Below are 15,587 nucleotides of genomic sequence, written 5' to 3'. Positions count from 1 at the left end.
ACAGGCCGCTCTCCATGTTGTCTGCGCTGTTACCTGTTGAAAATAAAAAGTGTACAACTTTTGAAAATGTCACTTTGGACTCTAGGAATTGTTTTTGTTTTGATAACATCATTTTTTATACATACAGTTCAACAGAGTACATTATTCATGTCTTGAACATGCAGCAGAGCCCGGTGTTAACACTCACCTTGTTTTCCTCCTCCTGCTCTGTCGAAGTGTAAAATGGAGTCTGGTCAAATATCATACTTGGACTTTGACACCCTCACCTGTCTGCAGCTCCTCCCCTTGTTTAATAACCAGCCTTATCACCCGGACAGTTACACATACAGGGATTGTTTTCAGTAATATAACAATAAACCACCAGCTACAAAAAGGCAGAACAAAGTTATTAAATAAAAAACACAGTGTGAAAATAACCCAGTGCAAGTAAACATCCTGCATTAAAAACTCACTAAAGTTAAAGTGTGCAGGCGTACTGCTGCATGTATTGCAGTTTCCTGCTCTAGATGTTTTAACTCCTTAAAATGATGTTGGTTAGTTTAATCTGCAGCAATGCATCATATTCTAAGAGATCATATGTGTGTAACCGTGTCCTGTGAAACCCACATGTTGCTAAAGAGAGGGTGCACTCACTGTTCCCGCTGCTAGAAACGGCTTGAATGCGCAGGTGACAGAAAGAGATGCATTGTGGGACATGTAGTTGATGGGCATTGTACTTCAATTAACGTATATAATGATTTTCTATAAAATACGTTTTAACAGTAGTAATACACATTGCCCATGGAAAGTGAAAGTACGGACACGGCACCACCATGCTACTTTCTCTGTACTCACTGCGTAATTAGCCTGCTAACATTAGCATAACTTTTCAGTTACCTTCTCTTTCGTGAAACTTACACCAAAGAACAGAGCAGGGCCGGCCCTTGGCATAGGCAGTATAGGTGAATGCTAAGGGGGCATCAATCTATGGGGGGCGCCGAATATTTAAATTGTGTTGCTATTTCAAAACAACACAATTTCCCCATTTTGGATCAACAAAGTACATCCTATTGTCTTATATTTACAGAACTACATCTATATTGCGTACAGCGTCCATAAACTATGGCACCCCCCCCCCCCCCAAATCAAGTTGAACTGCCCCAGCCCCAGTAAAAACCAGAGGTTTATGTGAAATAGTTCTTTTTTTGAAATAATGGTTTTAGTGCGCGATTATAGGTTTTAATGTTATATTTGTGTTAAATAAAAAATAAATCAAACTCCCAAAAAACGTATACATTTTTTATTAACATTGGAATTTACTGTGTAAGCGGCTGCGGGGGGGGGGGGGGGGGGGGAGAGCTTTAGAGAGCTCTCTCCTGAAAGACTGAGCGGCTCTGATAACCTCAGCTCAGTGAGGAAAAGGCACACCTTTATATCATCATTATAGTTATAGAAATAAGAGGAGAGATTTTCATCTATGCCAGCTAAAATCCTGCAGGGCAGCAAATTGGTCAGGGCCGGCCCTGGAACAGAGTTCAGCTGCAAACCCCACGGCAGCTCCCACATCTTAGGAGTGAAAAGTGACATGTATACACGGTAGAAATGCTTTGTCTGAACACAATTAGGACATTAGCATTACTTGTTTGATGAACAAGACGGCCCAAGGCACCCCCACTGTCTCTGTGCTGGTTAGTCCGAGCTGAAAACGTTGATGGATAAAGTCATATAACCCTGGCTTTGGCACCACAGGGAAGTTAGTTTTAGGTTGGATATTCGACAGACATTCGAGGACCCCTGCTGCTGGCTGTATGACGATGGCGAGATCTACTCTGCGAAACGAGGCTTTCACTTAGGAGCCATCAACAAATGACTTTTCAATTACACAAGAACAACGTTTCATTCCATTCATTTGACAGTCAACTATTTTCATAAAGAATATATATATGTTTCAAAGTCAACTTTATTGTCAATCTTACTCAGTTTGTGTTTATAGACAGAGAGATCAAAAAGACGTTTAAATAAAATAAAATTATACAATTTACAGATATGTATACAAATATATATATCCTATATACACCATCATGTATAATGCTGGTGTATGATGTAGAAGGAAGTGTGGTAGATAGCAAGTAAATAGAGTTACATTGTTACGACCCGCCTCCCTACTCAATAGTAGTGGCTCGTGAGGCAGTCCGCAACATAAAACAAAAGTACACAACACGTAGGCACTAAACTGTGATCGTACATTTATTGCCACAATCATAAAACATACACTGGAGGACAGGTAAACAAACAAAAAGACGGAGGGGACTTGGGCCAACCACACCACGGGCCGTAGGATCCAGAGCCTTCCTCCGCTACCCAAAATCACACAGAACCTAACGGGAGAAATAAAGCCACGAAAACCTAATACTAACACGTCCTCCAGGAAACACAACAAAAAGGCAAAAGAGCTCTGACACAGCAGAGACATCCGGAGTAGTGATCGGCCTCTTCCTTCTCATTCAGTCTCCTCTTTTATGCTCGGCTGAGTGGCAACTGGGAACACCTGCGCCAAGCTCGGCTGAGTGACAACTGGGAACACCTGGGGAAGGCGGAGCCAGCTGTACCTGCACAGCAGAGAGATCAAAGAGGACAACAAAAGGGGGGGGAGTACGTAACACCCCCACCATGAGTTAGTGATTTTTTTCTTTTTTTTTAAAACAAAACAATCACAACAATCAACCTTAGTTGACAGACGTGCTCACCACCACTCATTCCACACACCCGACAGGTTAACAACACACAATACTACCATACCATAGCCAGTGCCTCCTTTTCGATGATGGAATACACCCGCTGGTGTCGATCCAATCTCCCGGAGCGGTACGACACAGAGCACTCCACCTCACGATCAGCTCCAGTACATCTGCCCGCTGCGCGTCAGGCAAGTGTGCCAAATGAGACTCAACCTTCACCAGAGTCTCCGCAGCGATCGGGGCCTCCGAGGTGACAGGGAGGTCACTTTCGGCACTGGACCGCGCCACCACACCGGCAGCGACATATTTACGAACAGCCCCGGGGCTTATCGTACCCGTTTTCCCACCCTCACGCCATAATGGCGGGTCCCTGATCGGTCCGTCCAACTCCGTAGCCTTAAAACAGTCAGACAGATCACCATCACTAACGTCAACTCCACTCTTTGCGCGGGTGACTGCAACCATATTCACCCCCGGTTTAACGAGCACTCTGCCACCGGCTAAATCATTCCCCAAGACCAAATCTACCCCTTCAATTGGAAAACATGGCCGAACCCCGACAGTTACCGGACCTGTGACCAGATCTGACTCAAGATGAATATTATGCAAAGGCGAACCCACACACTGCATACCAAACCCCCTCACAAGAACACCCGAACCCACAGCAGACTCCTTAGAGAGGGGCAACACACCCCTCATCATAAAGGATTGCGAAGCTGCTGTATCCCTCAAAATGGTCACTGGAACCCTGTTGTTCTTCCCCGGTAAAGACACCATTCCCTTCATGAGAAACGGAGCAAAAACGTCCAGTTCTGATTTGAGAGACCCTGGCTTTGAAGTACTCACCAAAGCGACCGTCTTTACATGCTTATTTTCATCCCGCAAAACATAGCAATTCGCAACAATATGACCTCTTTTCTTGCAGTAATGACACACTGGCCTATCCGTAGATCCCCAATTCACGCGCATATTCGTCAGCCAAAACCGCAGCATCAAACCGTTTCACCGGTGTCTGCTCATTGAGGTATGTGGCTACCGTGTAAGGCAAACAGTTTTTAAATTCTTCCATGAGCACTAATGTTTTTAGGTCCTCTAGAGACTTTGTCCCCGTCGATGAGCACCATCGCTCAAACAGAACCTCTTTCTCACGGGCGAATTCCACATACGCTTGACAATCTTGTCTTTTCAAACCACGAAACTTTTGACGGTATGCCTCAGGCACCAGCTCATAAGCGCGCAGAATTGCAGCTTTCACCTGTTCATAATCCCGGCTAACCTCCTCAGATAACGCAGTATACACCTCCTGCGCTTTACCCGCGAGAACGCACTGCAGCATAACGGTCCACATGTTCCCAGGCCATTTAAACGTTGTTGCTACACGCTCAAACAGGACAAAATAGCTATCAACGTCTTTTTCGTTAAACACTGGGATAAACCGGGTATACTTGCCTACGTCAAAATCATGAGGTTGCGCAGACCCCAACTGCTGAGTCTGGTGAGACGTCAGCTCCAGCTCCCTCAAACGTAACTCCGCCTCATACTTCCTCAATTCGAGATTACAGGCGATCTCCTTCTCTCTCAGTCTGTTGTCACTCTCCTTCTCTCTAACCATCAGCTTGCGCAGCTCTAGCTGAAGTTGAAGGTCGCTCACTTTCTGAGAGACCTCTGTCCCGTCGTCCATGGGAACGTCTGCTTCCTCCTCTGACAATACCTCCTGCTCTATAAGCGCAGCCAACAGCTGTCCCTTAATGATTTGTTTCCTGTTCTGTTTATTGACTACAACGTCAAATCTGACTGATCCCATTGCCTTTGTGACAAACTTTTTAAAGGAGGTGTTCGGAAGTGAGCTCTCATGTGAACCGGCAGTCGAGATTGCATACAGGATTGGGCAGGGGACTGATTTGAGACCCAGACCTATGATTGTCACTATGCAGAGATATCAAGCTAAGGAAGCTGTCTTGAAGCTGGCAAGAAGCAAGGGAGAGATTCTTTTCCGTGACATGCGAGTGAAGATATTTCCTGATATTACTCCGGATGTTGCCAGGAAGAGAGCCCTATTTAATGACGTCAGGATGAAGCTGCGCAAGGCTGAGGTGAGGCATGGGCTATTGTTCCCCGCAACGCTCATCGTAACCTTCAATGGACAAACCAAACTTTATCGGGACTGTAGTGAAGCTGAGCATTTCTATAAAACAGTGATAAGCCCGGTTTCAGTTCAAATCAGAAATGAAGGTGGGAAATGACTGATTGACATCACCAGATAGATGGTATGATTATACATATAGGAGAAGAAATTAATTGTATTATGAAAATGGAAATTGTTGCAGTTTTGGTGATCTCCACAATTGTTTTATTTTCTTGTGGGCCAATATTCACTGGTCTATGAGTTATCTACTCATTTATTTGAAGTTATTTACTTCATCATCTGCGAGTATGAATTTATGTTTATTAGATTTTGAATAGAGACAAATTTCAACTTGTCTCTATTGTTGTTTATTCTTCCTAAAATGTAATTGTGATGTATTGATTAGATCTAGTGTTGCGAGACATTACCATGAATATATTTCATACTATTATTTAAAAATGTTTGGGAGCTACCGTGAAGCTCGTCTAATTGAGCGAGTGAGTATGCACATTTATAGCAATCTATGTGCAGATAAATGTTGGGTTATGTATGTGATGGTGTGTGTGGTTGAAATTGTGTTACATGTATGTTTTAGTTCAGCTCTCATTTTGATAGGAAGTGAAAAAGAGATAACATTTAAATTGCCATCTTAATGTTGAATAAGTTACCAAGTAAAGGGTTTAAATTGGCTCACATAAATATATGTAGTTTAAGAAATAAAGTGTCTGAGATAGAGGAAATATTATCATGTGGTATTCATTTGTTAGCAATATCTGAAACTCACTTAGATGACACATTTAATGACGCTGCTGTGGATATTGATAGATATAGAATATTTAGAAAGGACAGGAATGCAGATGGAGGTGGGGTGGCAGTATACATTCAAAAGCAAATACCAGCTAAAGTGAGATATGATTTGATGTCTGCTGATATTGAAGTACTTTGGTTGCAAATTAATTTACCTCACTTGAAACCTTTGTTGGTAGGATGTTGTTACAGACCTCCAAATGCAAACTTAATTTATTTAGACAAATTATGTGAAATGTTAGACAAAGTTTGTGATCTTGACAGAGAGATTTATTTTATCGGAGATTTAAATATTGACTGGAATATGTTGCACTGTGCCCTTAAAAACAAGCTGCAGACAATAATTAATACATGTAACTTGGTACAAATGGTGACTAAACCTACAGGATATGCATCAAGAAAGATGGGTCAAAAAGTGCAACTTGTATTGATCATATATTTACTAATTTTAGCCATGTATGTTCTCAGGCAATATCAATTCCAGTAGGGTGTTCTGATCATAATTGAATAATTATCGTGAGAAAGACAAAGGTGCCAAAAGCTGGACCAAAAGTCATTGTGAGGAGATCAATGAAATATTTTAGTGAAGAGTCATTTATCCAGGATGTTCAAATGATATGTTGGAAACATGTTTTTGAGAAAGTCGATCCAGATGATGCTCTTGATGTCTTTAATTTGTTATTCATGCAGGTGATTGATAAACATGCTCCACTTAGAAAACAGACTGTAAGGAACTTTAGAGCACCCTGGTTAGATGAGGAATTAAGGGATCTAATGAAACAAAGAGATGATGCAAAAAATGTAGCTCTCTCATCAAGTTATGAGTCAGATGGGCACATTTATAGAAGGTTAAGGAATTATGTTACAGCATTAAATAAAAAGAAAAAACAGTTGTATTATGGAAATAAAATTAAAGAGATAAAGGATGACAAGAAAAAACTGTGGAGCTTAGTGAATGGCATGATGGGCCGTAAGCCGAAATCCACCTCAACATATCTTGAGGTGGATGGGACATTTTTGACGAAACCAGTACAAATTGCTAATCATCTGAATGATTATTTTCTTGATAAAGTAAAACATTTGAGGATAAATATGAATCAAACTATAAATAGTAACTCCACATTTCTAATACAGGATTTAATTATGAAAAATAAGAAGTGTACATTTAAAATAGAAAAAGTGACAATTACAGATGTTGAATGTCTACTAGGTAAATGTAATGATAAACCACCAGGAGTGGATAATTTAGTTGGTACATTTCTTAGATATGTTGCTAATTTTGTTGCAGAGCCTATCTGTCATATTATACATTTGAGTATTGATAAATGTATTTGCCCACAGGCATGGAAAATAGCAAAAATTATTCCACTTGCAAAAAATCCAGCTGGACCATGTTCTGGTACAAATAGGCGTCCAATAAGTTTATTACCAGCATTAGCAAAGATAATGGAGAGAATAATTTTCAATCAAATACAAAAATACTTTGAAGGTAACAAACTTAATACTGTGTATCAACATGCTTATAGACCTGGCCATTCCACATGCACCGCTTTAACACAAATGACAGATGACTGGAAGGGCGAACTAGATAATAGGAAGTTAGTGGGTGCAGTACTACTCGATTTTAGTTCTGCTTTTGATGTCATTGACCATTCTTTGTTGTTACACAAGCTGGAACAATATGGTTTTCATTTGGAAACGCTGAAGTGGTTAGAAAGTTACCTGACAAATCGAAGTCAAACTGTTTTTTTTAAATGGAAGTCTCTCAAAGATGAAAAAAGTCACCTGTGGAGAACCTCAGGGTAGTTGTTTGGGACCACTTTTATTTTCTATTTTTACAAATGACCTACCATTAGTGTTAGAAAAAGCTAAAATTGTAATGTATGCAGATGACTCAACAATATATTATGCAGCATCAACTACAAGAGAGTTGACAAATGTTATGAATAAAGATCTACTACTGATATCAGAGTGGGTCATAAATAATAAGTTGGTACTTAATGCCGGAAAAACAAAATCGTTATTAATAGGATCAAATCATCAGTTAAAAGGTGAACCAAAATTGCAACTACATTTAAACCATATTGAAATTGAACAGGTCAAGGAGACAAAATTGCTAGGTATAACCCTGGATCATAAATTATCTTGGTCTAAACAAATTGATAATGTTGTATGTAAAATGGGAAGGGGTGTGTCACTTGTAAAAAGAATTGTAAAATATTTGCCTATGGATGTCAGTAGACAAGTTTTGGATGCTTTGGTTCTGTCGCAGCTTGATTATTGTTTGGTTATATGGTCTAGTGCTGCTGAAAAAGATTTAAACAAACTACAAGTAGCACAAAATAAGGCAGCACGATGTGCACTGCAGTGCTCCTACAGAACCAGAGTCACTGAAATGCTGGAGACACTGAAATGGTTAACTGTCAGACAGAGGTCAACTTATATTTTATTGAATTTTGTCAGAAATATTACAGTGACTCACTCACCAGATATATTATCACAAAGATTTATAGCGCAATATGCACAACATAACTATCAAACACGACATACAATAGAAGGAAGGTTTGTATTACCCAAATCAAATATGGGACAGAAAACAGTCATGTACAGAGCCATGATCAGCTGGAACTCTTTACCGGTTCACATCATTCAGGAAAATTTAGTACATTTCAAATGGTTGCTAAAAAATATTTAAGTATTACAAAGTAAATTTGAACTGTGCCTGTGGCTATGTATGCATATATTATTATGTACACTTATTTGTATTTACTTTTGTTTGGCCTTGGGATGGCGATAATTGAATGACCATTTTAGTTTCACTTCATTTCACTGTAAATAGCATGAAATTATGAGCTGTTTTGTTTTGTTTTAATTTTGTTGTATGTTTATGTATGTTTTGTGTGTGTGAGGACCCCAGGAAGAATAGCCAATGCTCATGCTAGTGCTAATGGGGATCCTAATAAAGACATACATAAAGACTGCGATCAGACCAAGCTGCTGTTTGCTACATGCATCCAACTTCCCCTGAGTCGGATCACCCACAAACCCCTCCAAGTCGAAATCCATCACTGCCACTCTACGCTATACAGCCAAACAAACAACAAAATGCTGTCAAGGGCCTTTTAGAAAGTAATACTACTCACCACACCGGCACCTGCCCGAGACAGCCTTTGGACGAGCCCCCATATGTTACGACCCGCCTCCCTACTCAATAGTAGTGGCTCGTGAGGCAGTCCGCAACATAAAACAAAAGTACACAACACGTAGGCACTAAACTGTGATCGTACATTTATTGCCACAATCATAAAACATACACTGGAGGACAGGTAAAACAAACAAAAAGACGGAGGGGACTTGGGCCAACCACACCACGGGCCATAGGATCCAGAGCCTTCCTCCGCTACCCAAAATCACACAAAACCTAATACTAACACGTCCTCCAGGAAACACAACAAAAAGGCAAAAGAGCTCTGACACAGCAGAGACATCCGGAGTAGTGATCGGCCTCTTCCTTCTCCTTCAGTCTCCTCTTTTATGCTCGGCTGATTGGCAACTGGGAACACCTGCGCCAAGCTCGGCTGAGTGACAACTGGGAACACCTGGGGAAGGCGGAGCCAGCTGTACCTGCACAGCAGAGAGAGCAAAGAGGACAACAAAAGGGGGGGGGAGTACGTAACATACATACAGATCCATGTTACAGCAAGAGATGGAATAACTAAGAAGCACGCAGTATAATAATAATTACATGCAACAATTAAATAACTGCTCAGCATCTCCACCACAATCCCAATCTGCTGTGTCCTGTTTTCCTCCCCTCTGCATAACACCCCATCACACATACGGAACACAACGCAGAGTCCGAGGGTGTTAAGAGTATGTTTATTTAAATGTCCTCCTCTCTACTGGCCAACACAGGGAGCATATGCTGGGTGTAGAATTTCTCCAGGAGGAGGAGATTTCCATGCCATGCAGGGTCTTTGGGGATGAGGATGATGATCGCCTCCTTCTGGTCCACACAACAAAGTAGCAGAGACTCCGGTCTGTGATGTGCAGCTGCCCTTGGACCTGGTGCCAGTATGGGTGAGGATGGTAACTGGACTGCCTCCGCGATGGTCATGTTCCTCTGGCTGTGTGGACACTTCACCTCCAGCAGGGCAGATGGCTGCACAAGTCCATCGGGTGATGCTCCCAAAACACCCGACTCACTCACAAAGAGACCAGACTCGAACACTGTCACCCGATAGGCCTGCACAAAAGCCTTCACCCCTTCGGCCTCGTTTACAACCCCCCAGTTGACAGCCATGACTCCATTCAAGTTGTACCCCCCAAGCACCCTCTTCATGAGGGACGCGCATGGAGTGGATGAAAGTCCCGACCGCAGCAGAGCACCAACATTGCTGGCTGTCAACCTGCCCCGCCTGTGTAACTGCCACTGAGGATTTGTCCGCGGTCCTACGGTGGCTTTCTGGATGGCAGCTTGCTGGTCTCTACTCAGTCGCATTGAGGCAATAATTGCCTCAAGCCCCCGACCCCCATGCTCCTTCACCAGCTCCGGCACGGTGACAATGGCCTGATGTTGAGGCCGCGGCTCTGGCTCAGGTGAAGCCATGCCATGCCACACTGTGCGCCCCTCAGTGCAGACCTGAATCAGTCTACATCCTCAGTGGCGATGTCTCCTCTCGCTGTTGGTAAAGTTGAGACACCGGCTGGACTACTTTTGAAGTGCCAGGCTTCCTCCACTGGCACTCAACATCTGTGAAGCTGATCTGCCACATGGCACATATTGCCAATGCTGCACCGTCGCTGCATTTGTACATCCCCCGTGCACAATCACAGACAGCGCTCTGCATCGCGCCATCGTCTCCCATGCAGATCTGTACAAATAAAGTGAGTACCATGTTTGTTAGCATGCTATAATAGATTGAATGAGCAATAATACAAGGATGGTCCGGATCTGGGGGTGGGAGGGGTTATTTTTCCATAGTTTTGTCTGATTGTTGTTATTGTTTGTTTTTTCTGTATTTTTTGTAATGTGTGTTGTACTGGTTGTGATTGTACATTGTATTTTTCTAAATGTGTATGAATACATTTTTGAAAAACATTTGATCAACAAAAAAAAAGGATTTGGTCAGGATCTAGACTCAGTGTGTAGTTTATTAATTAATCAATGCTCTCTACATTAGGAAAACACATTCCGGTGCACCAGAGGGAGTCACACACAGCTGTGCCTGGATAACCAAACAAATGTACAAGATAACCAAAACCCTTGAATCTACACACAGCAAATAAACTCAAATGATACAACGAGATGTAGAAGGAGATCACACAGTATAGTATAATCGATATAAAACTGGCCGCTTCAATCTGAAGAGCAACTAAAACAAAACACGGGAGTGTATCTTGTTCTTGTGAACACTAATGTTATCCACAGCATACATAGAGACCACGAAGTTCTTAAGGAGAAAACTAGTTGCTAAAACCCGTTAGTGTACCTTGTTAGCTAATGTTAGCTAGCTGACATTAACGTTACACATTGCACTCATATTACTCACCGAAACCTTGTAAAGCCGGTCCCGCATGCTGGCTCTTACAGAACCGACTAACTCCCCTTTCGTGTATGTACAGCTCTCAACGTGTCCAGACTTGTAGTGATTTTCACCTCGTTTTATACTTTTCGCCTCATTCTGAAAGAAACAGGTGAAATTTGCTAACGTGACAGCCGTCTTTGTGATGGTGACGCGTATTGTGCGGGACAGAGACCTGTACTTCACTGAGCGGTTTCACACAAAAAAATGTGTAACTTCACAGTTTTACGACACATTTTAATTTTTTTGACTTGCAAAATATTCTTTTAAATTGACAAACATCATATGTGTCATTCGTGGCACAATTCAAACGGGATCAAAAGATAACTTTTCTCTCTCCATTGACTTCAATGTATAATTTTCCGCTTCCGGGGTCCCATGGAGGCTCCCGGAAAGGGAGGGACTTCGCCTCTCTATATGGTGCTGCTTTGAGCCATTCCTAAAACCGTTAAATATCCGCTCACCTGTCTTCAGCCGAAACGATCTGCGTACGACGTAGCTCTGGCATAGCTTCTCGGTCAGTTCACCGTCACATCGCGTCAAAAAAACATATTCCTCCGCTGCTTTTAATCGTTATCCATCCATGAAGTTCTTCTCTTGATAATAGCTAATTGAAACCTAGTGGTTCACTTGCTATAACGTTAACAAAAATGTCCCTGTAAAATGCCTCCAATCAATAAAAACTTCAACACCGGGACTATTTTTCACTGCGCAGTAATATGTCATCACCACTACCATGTAAAGAGGCCATGGAAAGTTCTAGACTACAATGAAAACTAACGGTTCATTTGATTTGAATGTAACGGTCATTGCACTGGCTTTAAAGCTCAGTTCAAATAATAACAACTTGTGAAATTCATACATTGTAATTAGGAAAACATGTACACTTATTTATTGATCAAATCCTTTTTGACTGTGTGTGTTTAATTACTGCTGTTGGTTTTAAGTGTTTTTTCAATCAGATATTTATTTATTTTATGTCTGTCAGTACTTAGATGTTGTACTTGAAAAGTACTCAGATGTTGTACTTTTGTAAAAGCATAATTACTCAGATATTGTACTTGAGTAAAACTAGAAGTACTCAGATCTGGTACTTGAGTAAAAGTAGAAGTACTCAGATCTTGTACTTGAGTAAAAGTAGAAGTACTCAGATCTTGTTCTTGAGTAAAAGTAGAAGTACTCAGATCTTGTACTTGAGTAAAAGTAGAAGTACTCAGATCTTGTACTTGAGTAAAAGTAGAAGTACTCAGATCTTGTTCTTGAGTAAAAGTAGTTCAAACCGGAGAGACGTGATGTAAGAATTAGATATTTATTGTTTACACGTCATATGAATAAAATGATTGCCATGATAATACAACAGGAGAATGTAATGGTGTTTGGCGATTAGGCCCCGGTTTGCAGGATAATCATTCAGGAGGGAAAGCACCGCTCCGATGAAATCCCCGGGGTCTAGACACTGGTGGTGGTGCTGAGTAGGTGAGACCGGTCTGAAGAAGGACGGTTTAACTTTGTCCTGGAGGAGACTGGAGGCGAGAGGGGTGGAGGCGGGTTGCGGTCATCTGCAAATGACGACTGACAGGGAGGAAGAGCAGGCATTTAAGGAATTTAGCATGTGCAGCTATTGGCTGCTGAGGGGTGACGCCCTCATATTTAATGAGGGGGGAAGGGAGCCATCGAGTGACGTGTAAGTGACTCGTGTTAGGTCTTCCTTATTGAACTTGCGCTAAGCTTCATAAGTACTCAGATCTTGTACTTGAGTAAAAGTAGAAGTACCAGAGTGTAGGAATACTCTGTTACAGTAAAAGTCCTGCATTCAAAATGTTACTCAAGTGAAAGTAGAAAAGTATTATCATCAAAATACAAATGTTAAAGTACCAAAAGTAAAAGTAGTCATTGTGCAGATTGGTCCATTTTATAATAATATATATAGAATTGGAAAACCACAAAAAGCTAAATAGGGACTCTTTAAACTAATACATTGTAAATCAATAAAAAATGATAAAAATAGGAATCATATTAACAGGGTAACGAGTCATAGAAAATGAAAACAGGAATACTATTATATACTCGTTATGCATAATGGCAACAACTACTAGATATGCAACAGTTACATCCAATTTCTAAGAGGAGAGTGAGGTGTGTGTGTGTGTGTGTGTGTGTGTGTGTGTGTGTGTGTGTGTGTGTGTGTGTGTGTGTTCATAACGGTAATGACCAAGTGTGTGAGCGCAGCAGAGAAGACACGTCAAGCAATGGAGCTCCTCTCAAACAGTGAGTATTTTTATTTGACCTTTAATGTAAAATGCAACGCGTGTGTGTTGGCTTGTTTAATGTTGCTTGATGTTGTTTCATTATCACCGATGTTCACTGTGCAGGAAAATGACAAGTAGTTTAATAATGAACTGTCACTTGTTAAAGGTGTATTTTTTAGAGATGTATAGATAATAAGTAGCAAAAGCACAACATTAGCAGCACCATGTATGTAGTTACAGTTTAAGTTAATGGTATAATATCCTGAATGGATGTGTTGCTTATTTTACTTTTTCATTTATTGAAATAGTTTGTGTAAATACTTTGTTCAATATTCAATAGCATTTTTTTTAACGTGAAGGAAAACATTATAATTATCAATTTGAACATGAATTAATAATCACCTTACCTTGTCTCATCTTATCTTATTTGATCTTGTATACGAGTTTAAATATTTTCTTAAAAAAATGGTATTCACTTGTTTTGTCTACACATGTAGTATTCTGTACTGAAATCATGATAATCAAGCAAATAATACAAAATATATATATTAACACTGAGATATTTCGAGGTACATTAAAGCTGGTTTTAAGATAACGATATTATGTCTGATATCATTTAAAAATAAAATGTTCTTTATTGTTGATTTCATTTGTCCTTAAATCTCCTTTAATCGATTTATTTTAATATCAGGCCTAAATATGATAACAAATAATTATAGTAAACAAATTAAAATGAATGTTAACAATAATTATATTTAAGTGGCATAACAAAAAATACTTACGTGATGAAAAAAATATATAAATAAACAAAAATAAAATAAATCAATAAAGAACAGCACAAATAATAATTCAACAAAAACATTCAAAAATAATGTCGTTAATTCTGTTTTCCAAAGGGGATACAAAAATGAAAACACACGTTGAGAGTTACAGTAAATGTGTTTCTCTCGCCACACATCCCTTTCCTCGCCTCTAGTGTCATCTGTGATTGAGGGTCATTGGAAATCCATGGCTGTGCGTCACCTCTGCGTCCTGTAACCCGGGGACACTTCCCCCCTGCCGCTTTCTCAGATCTCACTGTTTCTCTCCGCCCCCCCCCCCCGCCCGCCACTCGGCATCGTCACGGATCTCTTGGAGCTGGAAGGCACGGGCAGCGGCTGAGAGGACAGAAACTGTGGCCGAACATCTGGCTTCTCCGAGGGGTGTTTGAACGAGGAGTGCCATTTGGACGAACCTATGTTGGGGTTCATCGAGTTAGGTGGGTCAAACGACAGTAATTCACCATGACCTTAAACCAGGGGTGTCCAAACTACGGCCCGGGGGCCATTTTGAATCGGCCCTCAGCAAATGAAAAAAGTGTAATGGAATATGGCCCACAAATGAAACCTGTGCTTGTCTTATATTGTACTTCTTAAATATATATATATATATATATATTACAGTAGTATTCATGTGTTAATAAGACCACTTTGCAAATAAATTCAATCAATTAAAGTTAACAAATAACTTATTCACATAAAAGCTTGAAATACACCCTTCCTATTTCTCCTCATTAAAATCAATCTGAGGCTTCTGTTTTAAGGGATGAGCGGCCAACACTCACAAGCATCAATTACTTACAGTTGATTGATTTGGCTAATTTATAACTGAAATTATGAGGCGATAAACCTCTAGTGATGTGGCCCTCGGTGAAAAAGGTTTGCACACCCCAGCTTCAGAGGAATACAAACTAAAGCGACGAAGGTGAAGTGATGCATGGGGCAGGAAGTGATGCATGGGGCAGTTAGATTCTAATCAAACCATCATTATGGTTTTCTCTTCCAGTGTGCGTGACTCTCATATTTATCCCCCTGATGCTCTTTGGGCTTCTGGGGAATATCCTGACGATCCTGGTGGTTTGGCTGCGACCCCACATGAGAAGCTCTACCTACCTGTACCTGAGCAGCATGGCCGTCAGTGACCTGCTGATCCTGCTGCTGCTGCCTCTGGATCTGTACAAGGTACACACACACACACACACACACACACACACACACGCACACGCACACGCACACACACACACACACACACACACGCACACACACACACACACACACACACACAA

The 15,587-nt window shown here is 41.0% G+C and overlaps 1 pseudogene; it reads left to right on the top strand.

Moving 5' to 3' along the window:
• Positions 1-4,717: 4,717 nt before the first annotated feature.
• LOC117442357 (growth hormone secretagogue receptor type 1-like) overlaps positions 4,718-15,587 on the top strand; it is a 15,298-nt pseudogene continuing 4,428 nt past the window's right edge.

The sequence above is a fragment of the Pseudochaenichthys georgianus genome, unplaced genomic scaffold, assembly GCF_902827115.2.
Source record: "Pseudochaenichthys georgianus unplaced genomic scaffold, fPseGeo1.2 scaffold_417_arrow_ctg1, whole genome shotgun sequence".
Lineage (NCBI taxonomy): Eukaryota > Metazoa > Chordata > Actinopteri > Perciformes > Channichthyidae > Pseudochaenichthys > Pseudochaenichthys georgianus.
This window is presented reverse-complemented; position numbering and strand designations above follow the sequence as displayed.